The sequence below is a fragment of the Saimiri boliviensis genome, chromosome 2 (assembly GCF_048565385.1).
Source record: "Saimiri boliviensis isolate mSaiBol1 chromosome 2, mSaiBol1.pri, whole genome shotgun sequence".
Taxonomy (NCBI): domain Eukaryota; kingdom Metazoa; phylum Chordata; class Mammalia; order Primates; family Cebidae; genus Saimiri; species Saimiri boliviensis.
Genome location: NC_133450.1, coordinates 227,408,507 through 227,422,240, shown reverse-complemented (window position 1 = coordinate 227,422,240; position 13,734 = coordinate 227,408,507). Strand labels below are relative to the sequence as shown.

At 39.1% G+C, this 13,734-nt stretch overlaps 1 pseudogene; it reads right to left on the bottom strand.

Moving 5' to 3' along the window:
• Positions 1-242: 242 nt before the first annotated feature.
• LOC141583792 (DNA dC->dU-editing enzyme APOBEC-3G pseudogene) lies at positions 243-8,775 on the bottom strand (annotated as a pseudogene).
• Positions 8,776-13,734: the final 4,959 nt, after the last annotated feature.

Sequence of the window (13,734 nt, the reverse complement as noted above, 5' to 3'; positions counted from 1 at the left end):
GCATTGTTGTTTTTCATAATGCTCTTGAGTTTTTCTTTATTCCAAAGAATATGCATTATTTACTGTACATAAGCTTATGCACTAACTTAAGAAAAGGTGGTTATTGTTTCTTTTACTAAGATATTTTTTTAAAAGCAAAAAGTATTTAGTATTACTCAGAGTAAACTCATTATGAAGAATTTTGTATTTTATTTAATATATGAAAATATTTAGTATTTGATTGTATTACTCTACATATAAAACTAATTCAAATTGTCACTGGATTAGTAGGTTTGACACTTTTCTGAGTGTATTGAGCACAATCTTACTACTGTAACACATAAATTTTTGATTAAAGGTAATTCACTCTAATTTTTAAAAGAATCTGCTTGGTTAGGAGTACATTGCTTTGCTGGCATCTGTGATCAGCTGGAAATAGTGATGAATGGCCTGCTTGCATTTCTTGGAAGATCTTTTATTCCACTGCTCAACCCAGGTCTCTGATTCGTTAGAGACTGAGGCTCATCCATCTGTTTCCCTAATTCTGAAGAATGGCCTGAAGCCTTCCACTCAGGGTTTGACTGTGCTCTTCTAGTCCCTCCCAGGGCTGGAAAGGGGTGTCCCTGGTGATCCACAAAGGTGTCCCAGCAGTGCCTAAACTCATTGTATTTCATCATGGAAATTGGGGCCCCAGCTTTGTCCAGCCTGTGCAGACCCTTTTTATATCCTTATTGATAATCATAAATGCAGGCAGAGAAGATGCGAAGGCTCATGGGTGGGTTCTCCTGATGGAATTTAGCCACTTCCTGGGCACAGGTGAAGCAGGGGCTCCAGGAGATGAAGCAGGTGATCCTGTAGTGCTGGGCTGGGTGCAGCTTCCAAAAGGAAATCGGGTCCAGGAAGCACAGCTCTGCATGGCGACCTTCAGGGAAACCAGGATTATTTGAAGCCTTGTTGAGTATGATGCCCCTGTACAGGTCCAGCAGGACCCAGGTGCCATTGTGCAGGTGCTCCACCTCGTAACACAGGTAGGTCTGATGCTGTCCAAGGACCAAAGGATCATTGAAAGTTGTAAGTGAATGAGCCTGGATCCATAAGGTGTCTGAGAACCTCCCTCAGCATGATGTGCAGTAATGTATAATGTTTAGGCAGCTTACTCCAAGGCTTGTACAATCTTCGGTTGTACATGAACTTGTCCCAAGAGTGTTGAAATTTGCCATAATTCATGCTCTTCATGGTGGCATGTGGACTGTCTCTTTTCTGACACAGTCTGCGAAGCTCCTCACAGTAATGAGGGTCTCAGAAGTAGTAGAGGCAGGCCACGAAGATGGTCAGAGTGACCTTACCGTCCTCAGCCAGGAACTCGGCCACATTCCTTGCACACACTCACAGGGGCTCCAGGATACAAACCAGGTGACCTTGTACTCCTGGTCGCTATGTAGCCTCCAGTTGAGAAACAATGAGGGAATCTCATTTCTGGGTGGTGTTGAGGCTTGGAATAGACCTCGCCTTGAAAGGTCTTTGCAACCAAGAGGGGCCTTAAGGAGTCCTTTGTTTTCATTTTCACTTGGCATTCCAATGAGAAAGGATGGGTCTATTATAAAAGTTGCAGAATAATGTATCTGGATTCATTTGCGCCACTGTGTTTCTGGTCTGAGGCTTCATCTGTGGCCAGCGAGTCCCAGCCATGATCTTGGTCTGGACCACTAGGGTTTCACTTTCTGCTACCAAGAATTTTGTATTTTCATAATTATTGCAGGGAAGACTTATTTCCTAGATTGCACCAGTCTAATGATTCAGTGGAACCCAATGAGATACCAGAATTTCAGTACTTACAGATAGTACCATGAAATTTTTCTGTTATTAACAGAAATTAAAGAAAATATCCATTTTAAAGATGAGAAAGAAATGTTTTATGTATGTATAATTTCTTTTTAACATTGAAAGGCATAGACTTATTAGATACATGTGTTCTCTCTATTACTGACACCTGAATAATTCTTTTAGGGAAAATCCTTGGAAGTTTTCCATGCTCTTGTTAGCTTTATGAAGTACCCTCCATAGTATGCTATGAGAAATTTTCCAAATCTAACCCAGGCTATCTTTGTGTGTGTATGGGCCACACATACTATCTGGCTCTATCATCTTGCATGGGTGGGCAAAGGTCATCATACGTAGGATTTAACCATGAAAGTTCCTTTGCCTTTGATGTTGGCCCAGCCATATCTGTATGGGACTCTCTTATATTTCTGCTGTTACCACTTGTGATGCATGACTGTCTCCTTTATATAACAGGTCTGGGAAGTGGAAATATGTTTAGTACAAACCTACTTCCCTCCCCTCATTTCTATCACTTTCTTCCTGTCCTCCACTCTCACCTGTCTTCCTACAGTTCCATAATTTTTGGTAACTAGCTTAACAGAAGTGTTTTAGATGCTCATGCTTTTGGAGGGCAATATGGTACTGAATATGCATTTTGTTTATTCAGAATTATTTTTAGGAAATCCAACCAGTGGCAAATTTAAAATGTTGCTTAACGAGATTAACCTTTTTACCTATACACTTATTGTAAACAATTTGTTGCTTACACATATAATTTGTTAAGGTTGGTGGGATCTTAGAGGATGATCCTCTGACATGAGTATTTTTTAATTATCATATCACAAGACTGTTGACATAGTTTAGATATTTGTCTATGCTCAAATCTCATGTTGAATTGTAATCCCCAAAGATGGAGGTGGGACCTGGTGGGTGGTGTTTGGGTCATGGAGGCAGATACCTCAATAGTTTAGTGCTGTCTTCTTGATACCGAGTGAGTTCTCAGAGATCTGGTTGTTTAAGTGTGTGGTGTTACCTGACTTCAAACTATACTACAAGGCTACACTGACCAAAACATCAAGGAATGGTACAAAAACAGGAACATAGACCAATGGAACACAATAGAGAGCCCAGAAATAAGGCCACACATCTAAGATCTTTGACAAAACTGACAAAAACAAGTGATGGAGAAAAGACTCCCTATTCAATAAATGTTGCTGGGCTAACTGGCTAGCCATATGCAGAAGACTGAAGCTGGACCTCTTACTTACACGCTATACAAAAATCAACTAAAGATGGATTAAAGACCTAAATGTAAAACCCCGAACTATAGAAACCCTGGAAGACAACCTAGGAAAACTATCCTGGACCTAGGATTAGTCAAAGATTTCATGACAAAGACACCAAAAGCAACCACAACAAAAGCAAAAATTGACAAATCGGATCTAATTAAACTTAAGAGCTTCTGCATAGCAAAAGAAACGGCGGAGTAAACAGACAACCTACAGAATGGGAGAAAATATTTGCAAATTATATATCTGACAAAGGTCAAATATCTAGCACCTATAAGGAACTTACCAAATTTATAAGAGAAAAACAAAGGAACACATTAAAAAGTGGGCAAAGGACATGAAAAGACACTTCTCAAAAGAAGACACATATGTGGCCAAGAAGCATATGAAAAAAAGCTGAATATCACTGATCATTAGAGAAATGCAAACTCAGCCTCCCAGGTGGCTGAGACTACAGATACATGCCACCACGCCCAACTGATTTTTTATGGAGATAGGTTTCACTGTGTTGGCCAGGCTGGTCTCAAATTCCTGAGCTCAGATGATCCACCTGCCTTGGCCTCCCAAAGTGCTGGGATTACAGGTGTGAGCCACTGTGCCTGGCCTCATTTCTGTTTAATACAGGGATTTAAAAGAAACAGCTCAAGTTAGGTTTTGCTTATATTTACAAATCAAGGAAGGTTGAGGTCACTTATGAGGCCTAACTGGCTTTGTCTGCTCAGGGATTCTTCAGGCCTGGCCTCCATTTTAACTTACTTTGACAGCTGCAAACCATTGTTTGAGGTCAGTGAGTCTCAAGTTTTATCTGCATCAGAATCACCTGGGAGACTTGTTAAAACATAGATTAGTGAGCCCCACCAGAGTTTCAGAGTCAGTGGGTTAAGGGTGAGACTTCAAAGTTTCTAACAATTTCCCAGGTGGTGATGATGCTGCCGGCCCAGGAAATATCCTTTGAGAACTAGTGATTTAGGTTATACAGAGATCCCTTATCCCAGAAGAGGCCTTTTTGATTCGAAATAAAGGTAAACATTTGCCTAAGAGGATCAAAATTCCATGTCCATGATTTTAACAAATTCTGGAGTGGAGTTAGTTCTCCTGTCTCCTTCTCCCCACCATCCTCCCTTGTTTCCTGGGCTGCCGTTCCCTCCTACCTGGTTAATATTAATTCAGGCTCTTCTAGTTCATTTGTGAGCACAATTAACATGTCACAGTATTATCCAAAACAGATGGTTCCCTCCCATGAGTAATTCTGGTGCCAGAGGTTAAGATAATGATTATTTTCACTTCGTTATTAAATACACATCACAATTATGACACTGTAATAATTCTCTGAAATATTTCTCTAATCTCAAAATGAAACTCAGATGTCTTTGGATCTTTGCCTCTATCTTTTTCTGCTTGACTTTTCCCCAGTGTTTTCCTTTTATGCCTGATTTTTTTAGTCGGGACATTTTATCAAATGTCTTCAAATGTGTATTTAATAAGTTCAATTTGTATTTTCACTCTGGTAGGAGAGGGGAGGGTTTGGGATATGTCAGGACTAAGGTAAGTTTGAGGGTAAAATTCAAGAAACTATTTGTAAAAAGTATATTTAATGACCGATTCTAATAACTTTTTCATCCTCTTTTTCCTATTTAGAGGTTGTTCAGTGGCTAATTATTGTCATATTTGTTTGGAATGTGTAAAACTCAGTTTCTGTAAGAATGTCACCCTGGATGCAGTTGAAAAACTTTGCAAAAATTGTGGACAGTAAGAGAATGTTGATTGTGCCCATTTGTGTCTCTTTGAGTCTTATATGTCGTCATAAAGTGAAGAGGATCCCTGATATTCGCTGTGAACTGGTTTATGTTTCTTCATAAGCCCTCATGTTTGTTTCCATTTTATTAACACAGAGTTGTAGCAATCATTAAATATTTCCCAGAATATAGCTTCCAGTAATTTCATTTAAGGATAAACTAAGTTTTCATGGCCTTTCCAGTAGCATAAAATACATTAGTTTCTTTGTACTTTGGAATTCGTACAAAATTTCCAAAGTGAAAAATATCTGGAAAAGATTAAAACTAAAAATCTGTTAGTCATGGGTAACTTTTGACTTTGGAATACCATTTATCAGAATTATACAATAAGCTAATGAGGAAAAAATTCAGGACCTGTCAGAGTTGATGTTAGCATTTCAGGTATATTATATTTCAAAAATAAGTGAGTAGTCTTACTCTGCTCTGTAAAATCTAGACTCTGAGTAAAATCTGAGGTTTTTGTAATAAATATTTCATAAAATTGGGGAATCCATTGAGCAAACACTTCTGAAGGCACTCTGGGCCTTATTAGATTTCAAAACAAAATAATAGATCAATTTGAGAAAATTTGGGTTGTAAATTGTAAATGTTGTCTGGAAAAAAATTAACCAATAATTTGTTTATTGCTGGAAAACATCAACTGAGAACTGAAAGGACATAATAAAATCTATTTGTCTTTAAAAATCAGTGGCATTCTCAACAAAATATGTTGGGAGGGAAAGAATCTGTCTTTTTCTTCCACTTCATTTTGTGGCAAATGTGACCTCTTCCTCTTTTTAATTTTTTTAACTAGGCCTCCCCACCTATCTTCTACGATATTAAAGACTTGCAAAATCAAGGAATTCATGTAATATCATTAGAAACCTTTATTCTGTATTTCTAATTACTACATTAGTGAAAAATTAGTGTCCTGGTTCATTGTTAATCTAAGACTCAAAGGTATTGGTAAAAAGAGATTTATTTGAGTATCTCATCTTTTAAATACTGAATTATATAATGCTTTCCAGAGGACTAGGAATGGCTTTAGAATTTTTTAGATCTCTTTCTGACTTATCTAGTTTGTATCGTTTTGTACTTCTATGAACAGTTTTAATCTTTTTTTGTCTAAAAAATAGATGAATATTTTAACATCTCTGCATGTTATAGCATTGGTAACTACTTTCATGTCACATAGAAAATGTATATTTCTCCATTATTTTGAATTACTATGAATGTATCTCTGATCTAATGATGTACATATTACATCCCCTAGAGCTAAAATAAATTTTTGAGTGTTTTGAGATCAAATTCATAGGCTTCCCTAAGAAGAAATCTATTGTGGTCTCAGAACATAATTTGTCTTTAGTTAGAATATAAGCTTGAGAAAAAGTGAGTGTGTCCCAAGCAGCCATAAAATAGTAAATTAAGAACAAAGGAACGCTGACATGCCTATCATTCTGATAGTTCTTACATTAGAATGAGCATAACTGCCTAAGAGTTGTTTAGAATTATAATGTATAAACCCTGTCTACTTTCAAAAAGACTTTGAGACTTTTTATAGGTAAAAACATATATATGCACCCACATACGACTGAGCAATTCAAAATTATATTAAGAAAAAGTTGACTGGAAAGCAGTTAGAGAAAGAATGTAAATCAAATTGGGGTTAAGCTGAGGAATGCTGTTTAACACTAGATGTCTATACAGACTCTATTCAGACTGTAAGTTGAAATTTGCTGGAAGGTAAGGCAACATGGGGAACAAAATAAACATCATGGTCCTTTCTGCCATCTAAGAAGAGGCCTACCAACACTTCACAAAGGCAAAATTAATACTCCTTAAAAAGAATTGATCATAGGATCCTTCTATAATATTAAGAAACTGAAAAGCTTAATGAGACAAAATTGCATAAGGTTATACAGATGATGGTCAGTTGGTATTTACTTATTTTTAAAATTTTAAGTAAGTTATTAAGAGAATTTCCAACCTTCCTGCATTCTATCACCATTTCCTTGTGATTATTTCACTTCTTTCCCTACAATTTGGTTACTATGTTTCTAACAGGTTTAAACACATTTTAGGGGTGCTGAAGGTAAAAGACTGGTTTGAAAATAAGAAGATTCCTTGCCAATACATAAAGTTAACTTGCGCTATAAGAATACGTGAAATGTGTTCGTCCTTCCCTTCTTCCTGCATTGCAGGGTTGACACTTTCTGTAAAGGGCCAGAGAGGAAATATTTTAGGCTTTGCAGGCCATATGTATGTCACGGCTTCTCAGCCATTTTCTTGCAACATGAAAGCTAATGAGTGTGACTGTGTTAAATAAAGCTTTATAGACACTGAAATTTGAATTTCATATACATTTTCACATATTCTAAAATGTTTCTTTTGATTTTTTTTTAAACATAAAAACCATTTCAGTGAATGGGCCCTACAATAGTGGGTGGTAGGCTGGATTTACTGACATCTGGTATCTCTCAAAGGACCAACATCCTTTCCCTTGGAATATAGCTGGTTTTAAACTTTAGATATTCTCAACATGCCCTCACTAAACACAGACAGGTGACAAATTCTAAAAACAGACTTGTAATTTTCATGTTTGATACTATATTTCTCCTTTGAGAAACAGTAAGTACTCGTCATAGTCCAGGTTATTTGAAAGATTTTTCATGCATTTATCATGCTTATAATCCATGCTCAGCTGTATCCACTCCAGATAATCTGCGTTCCTTTATTTTCATCTTTTTGTTGTTGTTGTTGTTAGACTGAGGATTCTCCATCTCTGTAGCTGCACCATCACTTCTGAGCAAAATAAAAGTTTTACAGTTTTTTTTTGCAAAAGGTATTATCCGTTACAGTTGGATAATATTAAATGACTTATGTTTACAATACCAAAAATGAAAGTCCTCAAAAGCTACTCTATTTTAACATAGTTTATGCATGATAGTTTCCCCCACAACAACCTGTCATGTTCTGCAACCAGCCTTTTGTCAGAGTTTTGATCCTTCAACACTTACCTCCTTCTCCCTTTGTTTTCTTCTTTAAGAAAACAAACTTACACTTCTGTATTAGTTTACAATTGCTGTAAACAAATGACCACAAACTTGGCAACTTAAAACACTACCCTTTTGTCATCTTAGTTCTGTAGTTCAGAAATCCAGAAACGGCTGAAGTGGGTTCTCAGCTCAGTAGCTCACAATGCTAAAGTCAATATGTAGATCTGACTTCAAGCTAGGGATATGTTCTCATCACAATCTCAGGTCCTCTTCCAAGCTCACAGAGGCTGTTGGCAGGTTTCAATTCCTTGCAGTTACAGGACTGAGGTACCCATTTCTTGCTGGCTGTCAGCAGGGTGACATCCTCAGCTCCTTAGGGTCTATCTTCAGGTCCTAGCCACCTGGTGTTCTCATGACATGGCAGCTCACTTCTTCAAAGCCAGGAGGGAAATGGAATCATATAATGTAATCATAGAATTGATTATCCCATCATGTTCACAGGTCCTGTTCACTTCAAAGGGGACTATGCAGAGCATGTACACCAAGGGGTAGGAACTGGGGTGCCACTGTAGAATTCTGTTTACCACCATTTGCTTTTTCTGCTATCCAAAAGTGAACTGAGGTTCATGTATTTTTATTAGATTTGATTTCTCTGCTTCTTGTATATATAATATAAAACAGGAGCTGGGTATGGTGGCTCACGCCTGTAATCTTAGCACTTCAGAAGGCTGAGGCAGGCAGATCTCCAGCCCAGGAGTTTGAGACTAGCCTGGGCAACATGGAGAAACCCCAGCTCTACAAAAAATACAAGAAAATTTAGCTGGGCATAGTGGTGTGTGCCTGTAGTCCCATTGACTCCAGTGGCCAAGATGGGAGGATCACCTGAGCCCGGGGAGGTCGAGGCTGCAATGAGCTGTAATCACACCACTGCATTCCAGCCTCACAAAAAATAAATAAATAAATAATAAATTAAAAACACAGACTTTTGTCTTAACTGAGAGGAGCATGATGAACGAGACACAGAGTTTGCTCATGTGGGAAAATGACATAAGTTTTGCTTAGTCATCACAAAATGGGATCCAAAGTTGGAAACGCAACACTTCTTGCTCAGTTCTAATGATGAATGCCAACTCTGCTCTGGTTCAAGACATGAAATGGTATTTGATATTGTTTGGAGCATTACAGAGATACATAATTTTTTTAAATGAAAGATTTACCAAAATCTGATAACTGCCAACACAACACATAGACAACAATGCTAAATATTAATTACAGAAACCATATGCAGTCAAAGGGGAAGTTCATCGGGGTCTTTGATGCCTTCTTTAAAAAAAATAGATCTGAGGCAAACAGGACAGGATGTTCACACTTGCTAATTATGGATAGGAATATATAAGTTATTACTTTCTCTTTTTTCATGCTTTACATAAAGGGAAAGTAGATCACTATGATATAAGTTTGCTGACACATTCCTTTTTGCAAAATCTCCAACAATTTTCCTGTAACTTCCTTAGGAATGTTAAGTCCTGAGTATATATATTCATGAGAAAACTAAGACTCAAGCTCTTACAGGGCTATGTATGTTTCAGAGTGTTTCTGAACCTCCTAGCTGGTGCCTCAGTAGTATGCCATTACTAAGGTATCTAGTTCCATTTTAAATGGCATCTTGGATCTTTCTGGGGCAAAGTAACTGCAGTGTTAAGTCATGCTCTGAGGAACGTTCTTGTACCTGAAGGAAATCTTACAGGGTGGATTACAATAGGCTTCCACTAAAAGCTTTTCCCACTTACCAGATGAAAAGCAGGTTAAAGTGGTGCTGCTCATTCCCATTATAGGAAGTTGGGCCAATTTATGGTGTAGTGGCAAGGGACCACTTCTCATGACTCCCCAGCCTAGTCAATGTCTAACATGAGGTCTCCTAAAGTATGTTTTAAAGAGTACTAAGTCTGTGGAAAGCTCATGGAAACTGAAACCAAACCAAACCAAAACCCAAAACTCAAGGTTACCATAGTCAAATACATTTAGGAAATATTTGATCGAACAGCTTTATTTCAAAAGAATATAGGATTCTTTCTGAAATTTATTTGTGCTTTACAAATGTAACTGATCACAAAACTATTTCTTTCCAAAGATATCTTTTCACTGCTTTGAGAAACAGGTTCTAACAAGATTATCTCTGATTCTTAAAATTCTGAGCAGCCAGAGAGGAAGCTGATCTTTTCAAGTCATGCTGACAACCATGGGCAAGCTCTCCTTACCCACTAATTCATTGGCTCTCAATGGCTGCTCTGTTATCTCCAGTTCTTGGCTAGCTGCTTCTGAATGCTAAAATAAAAAAAGAAGTACCTCCTATTTCTTTTTTCTGTCTCTTCTGTTTCTTAAAAATAATTAGAGACAGATTATATGACCATGGCTATCCCCTGAGTATGGGGTTATTAAAAAAACATTCCTGCTGCCCGATACCTGAACTGACATACATGCTAAGTGATGTATTTGTGAGTGGCAGGTTACAGTGCAGTTGTGTAAACTTTTGTAGAAAAGCAGGATCCAATTCTTTTACTAAGCTGGGAAATGGTCTGGTTAGACAGAAGAGAGAAAAGCTAAAAGATCTGCTTGATATTTACATTTTGTCCTGATAATGAGGAGCTATTAACTTAATCCTGTGATGAAGTTTGGCTCATTTGGGGGACAATAGAAGCCCTGATGGGGACTAAAGGGTGAAATATTTGATCTATGTGGTGGGACCGAATTACAGAGAGTTTTGGATGTTCAGATGAAGAGTTTATCTTTAGTTCTCTTTTTATTGGAGCACCACTGGGGGTTTATGAGATAGGGTACAGGCTTCCTCAACCTCAGCAGAATTGACATTTTTGGCCAGATAATTCTTTGTAATGGGAAGGAGGGGAGGCTCTGGCCTGTGCATTGTAGGATAGTCAGCAGCATCTCTCTAGCTACCTACTAGATGCTAGGAGCATCTCCCCCTTCTCAAATTAAGACAGCCAAAAATGTCATCAGACTGCCAAATGTCCCCTGGGAAACAAAATTGTTACCTGATTGAGAATTAAAGAGCTGGAGAATGACAGAATAACTGGTGTTTAAGAAGGACTGTCCAGTTGTGGTTGTGTAGAATAAACAGGAGGACGGCAGGACCAGAGCCTGGCAGAATATATCAGAGGCTGCCCCTGTATCCTAGGCGTGGTCAATTGTTACAGTAAGGGCCTCTGTTTCTCTGTATCCCTGGTTTTTTTTTTTGTTTTTTTTTTTGTAGACCCCTAACATAATGACTTAGGGCTTGGCCATGTGACTTGCCAGTGAGACTTGTCAATGGAATATCAGCAAACATGACACAAGCTGAAGCCTGAAGAATACTTGTACACTGGTGCTTAAACTCCCTTGAAACACTGCCACCATGTGACAAAACCCATGCTAGCTTCTTGAAGACACATGGCCCAGCCAACAGCCAGCACCAACTTCCAAAAAAAATGAGTGAGGCTTTATAAGCATCCAGCTCCAATTGAGTCAACAAAAAAATCACCTAAGAGATCCCAGGCAACCTAGCAGACAAACCACCTACTGAGCCCTGCCCAAATTGACGATAATGGTATTATGAACAAATAAAACGGTAACTCTTTAAAATCACTATTGTTGTTATGCAGTGATAAAAAACTGATACCATAGGTCTGAAGTATATTAATATTGGTAGAAATAAGAAACTGCATGCATAAGACATTTGGAATAATTCCTTTTTTGTTTGTTTTTTGAGATGTACTCTGGCTCTGTCACCTAGGGTGGAGTGCAGTGGTGTGATCTTGGCTCACTGCAACCTCTTGTTTCCTGGGTTCAAGTGATTCTCCTGCCTCAGTGTCCCGAATAGCTGGGATTACAGGGGCCCGCCATGCCTGGCTAATTTTTTGTATTTTCAGTAGAGATGGGGATTTACCATGTTGGCCAAGCTGGTCTCGAACTCCTGACCTCAAGTGATCCACCCACCTCAGCCTCCCAAAGTGCTTGGGATTACAGGCATGAGCTGCTGTACCCAGCCAATTTGTGTTTCTTGATGACTCTTCAATGAAGGGGCTTAGTGAAAGGGCAAAGCAGGTCATAGAAGATAAAAATTCAGAAATAATGAGCACAAAGGTCAGAGTGAAAATTCAGGCATAAAGTTGTGCAAGCATTCTTTAAAAAAGCACTTCTGCCTAAGCAGTTTAAAACATTAGAACTCATCTGTTTTGAAAGTCATATTCATTAATTGCAAACAGTATAAAGATAATAATAGTTCAAATATTTAGTTTAATAAATATATTTGTAAAGTTTTAAAGACATTATCAAGCTGGCCACCTTTTAATTCGTATGGAAAAACCAATCTTTAAAATAGGAAAGCACATAAGCTTAAAATCAATAACAACTTATATTGCACTAATGATAAGATTCATTTCAATGTATTAGCTGTCCAACAGTATAAAACTATATTCACTTACCAATTAGGTTGCCAAGACCAGGACTTCCAACGGAATGCCTCTCATAATTTACCAGTTAAATTTGCAGATGGGGGTTATCAGTAGTAGTTACAGTTTAATAGAAGCTGTTAGCGTTGATCATGTTTATTGTACAATTCAAGAGGAAACAGTTCCTCAGATGTTTAGCACTTAGCTTTATGTTTAAGACCAGTAGCCTTGGGAGAATGTGTCAGTAATATCCCTTACTTAATGATCATATTTTTATGAAATCAAAGTAATAAACGATAAATAGAATCCAGAATGAGATGAAAGGAAAACAGAGTCAGGAAGTTTAAAATGTAGAGGAAATGGATAATGTGAATAAAGTAAAAATGACCCAAATGTATCTTTACAGGCCATGAGTAAGAATTACCTAAAGGCACGGTTACATAAGCCATATGACAGACTGAGGGTCTCCTGGAAACGGATGGACAAAATGTTTAAAAGGATCAAAATGGATAGATCTTAAAAATCTCCTATCCATTATGCAGTCAGTGTTAAAGAAACAATGTCAAAAAAAAAATGTGTTTAAAACCAAAGGGTAACATACCTTTGGATACATAATTTAACTAAAGTTTGTTTAAAGAAAAAAACCTCCAAAGCCACCTCAGTCTTTGTCTCCCTACACAATGCTGCCTGCCAAGCGATTTAGTTTACTTTTTCTCAGGTTTAGGAGACGAGGATTGAGAAAAATGTGTGGATCTGGAGATCTGGAAGATCTGTGTTTAAGCAGTGGGACCTTAACGTTAGACGCACAAAAATGCGTTAACAAAAGCCAGTAAAATTGAGAATGGGGTCTTCAGGTAAATCTTGTACTTTGGTTTGTAAGAAACTAGAATATAAAGAAGTTTACCAGTTTTCGGGAGTAAGAGAATAAAACGCACTTAACCCATTCGGAATCCTGACCCTCCCTCCCTTACCTCCCTCTGTCCGGTTACCTTCTCAGGCGCACGGCGTGCGGAAGCGGAGCGCTGGGCTCCACCCGAGCAGCGCCATGCCGAAGAGCAACGCTCCCGCCGCACCCCCGTGGCGGCCCGGTCTCCCCTTCCTGCGCGGAAAGCGGCGGCGGGCTCCGGGGCGTGGGGACCAGAGAATCGGAGCCGCGCGCTCCTCCTCCCTGGCTGGGCGGGGCCGCACCCGCCGGGAGAGTAGCGAGGGCTGCCGCGGCGCGCGGGCGCACAGTCGCGGGAGGCGCTGCTTCGAGGTGCCCGGAGCCTGAGCGCACCTCACGGCTCGCGGGCCCTGCGCGAACCGGCATCGAAGGAGCCGTCCGGCCACCCCCGACGTTCCGGCCCCGCCCGGACGTTTCCTCAAGTGGCCAAACCAGCCGGACGAGCCAAACTCGCCGGGCCTCCGGGCGGCAGCAGGTGGCCCCGGA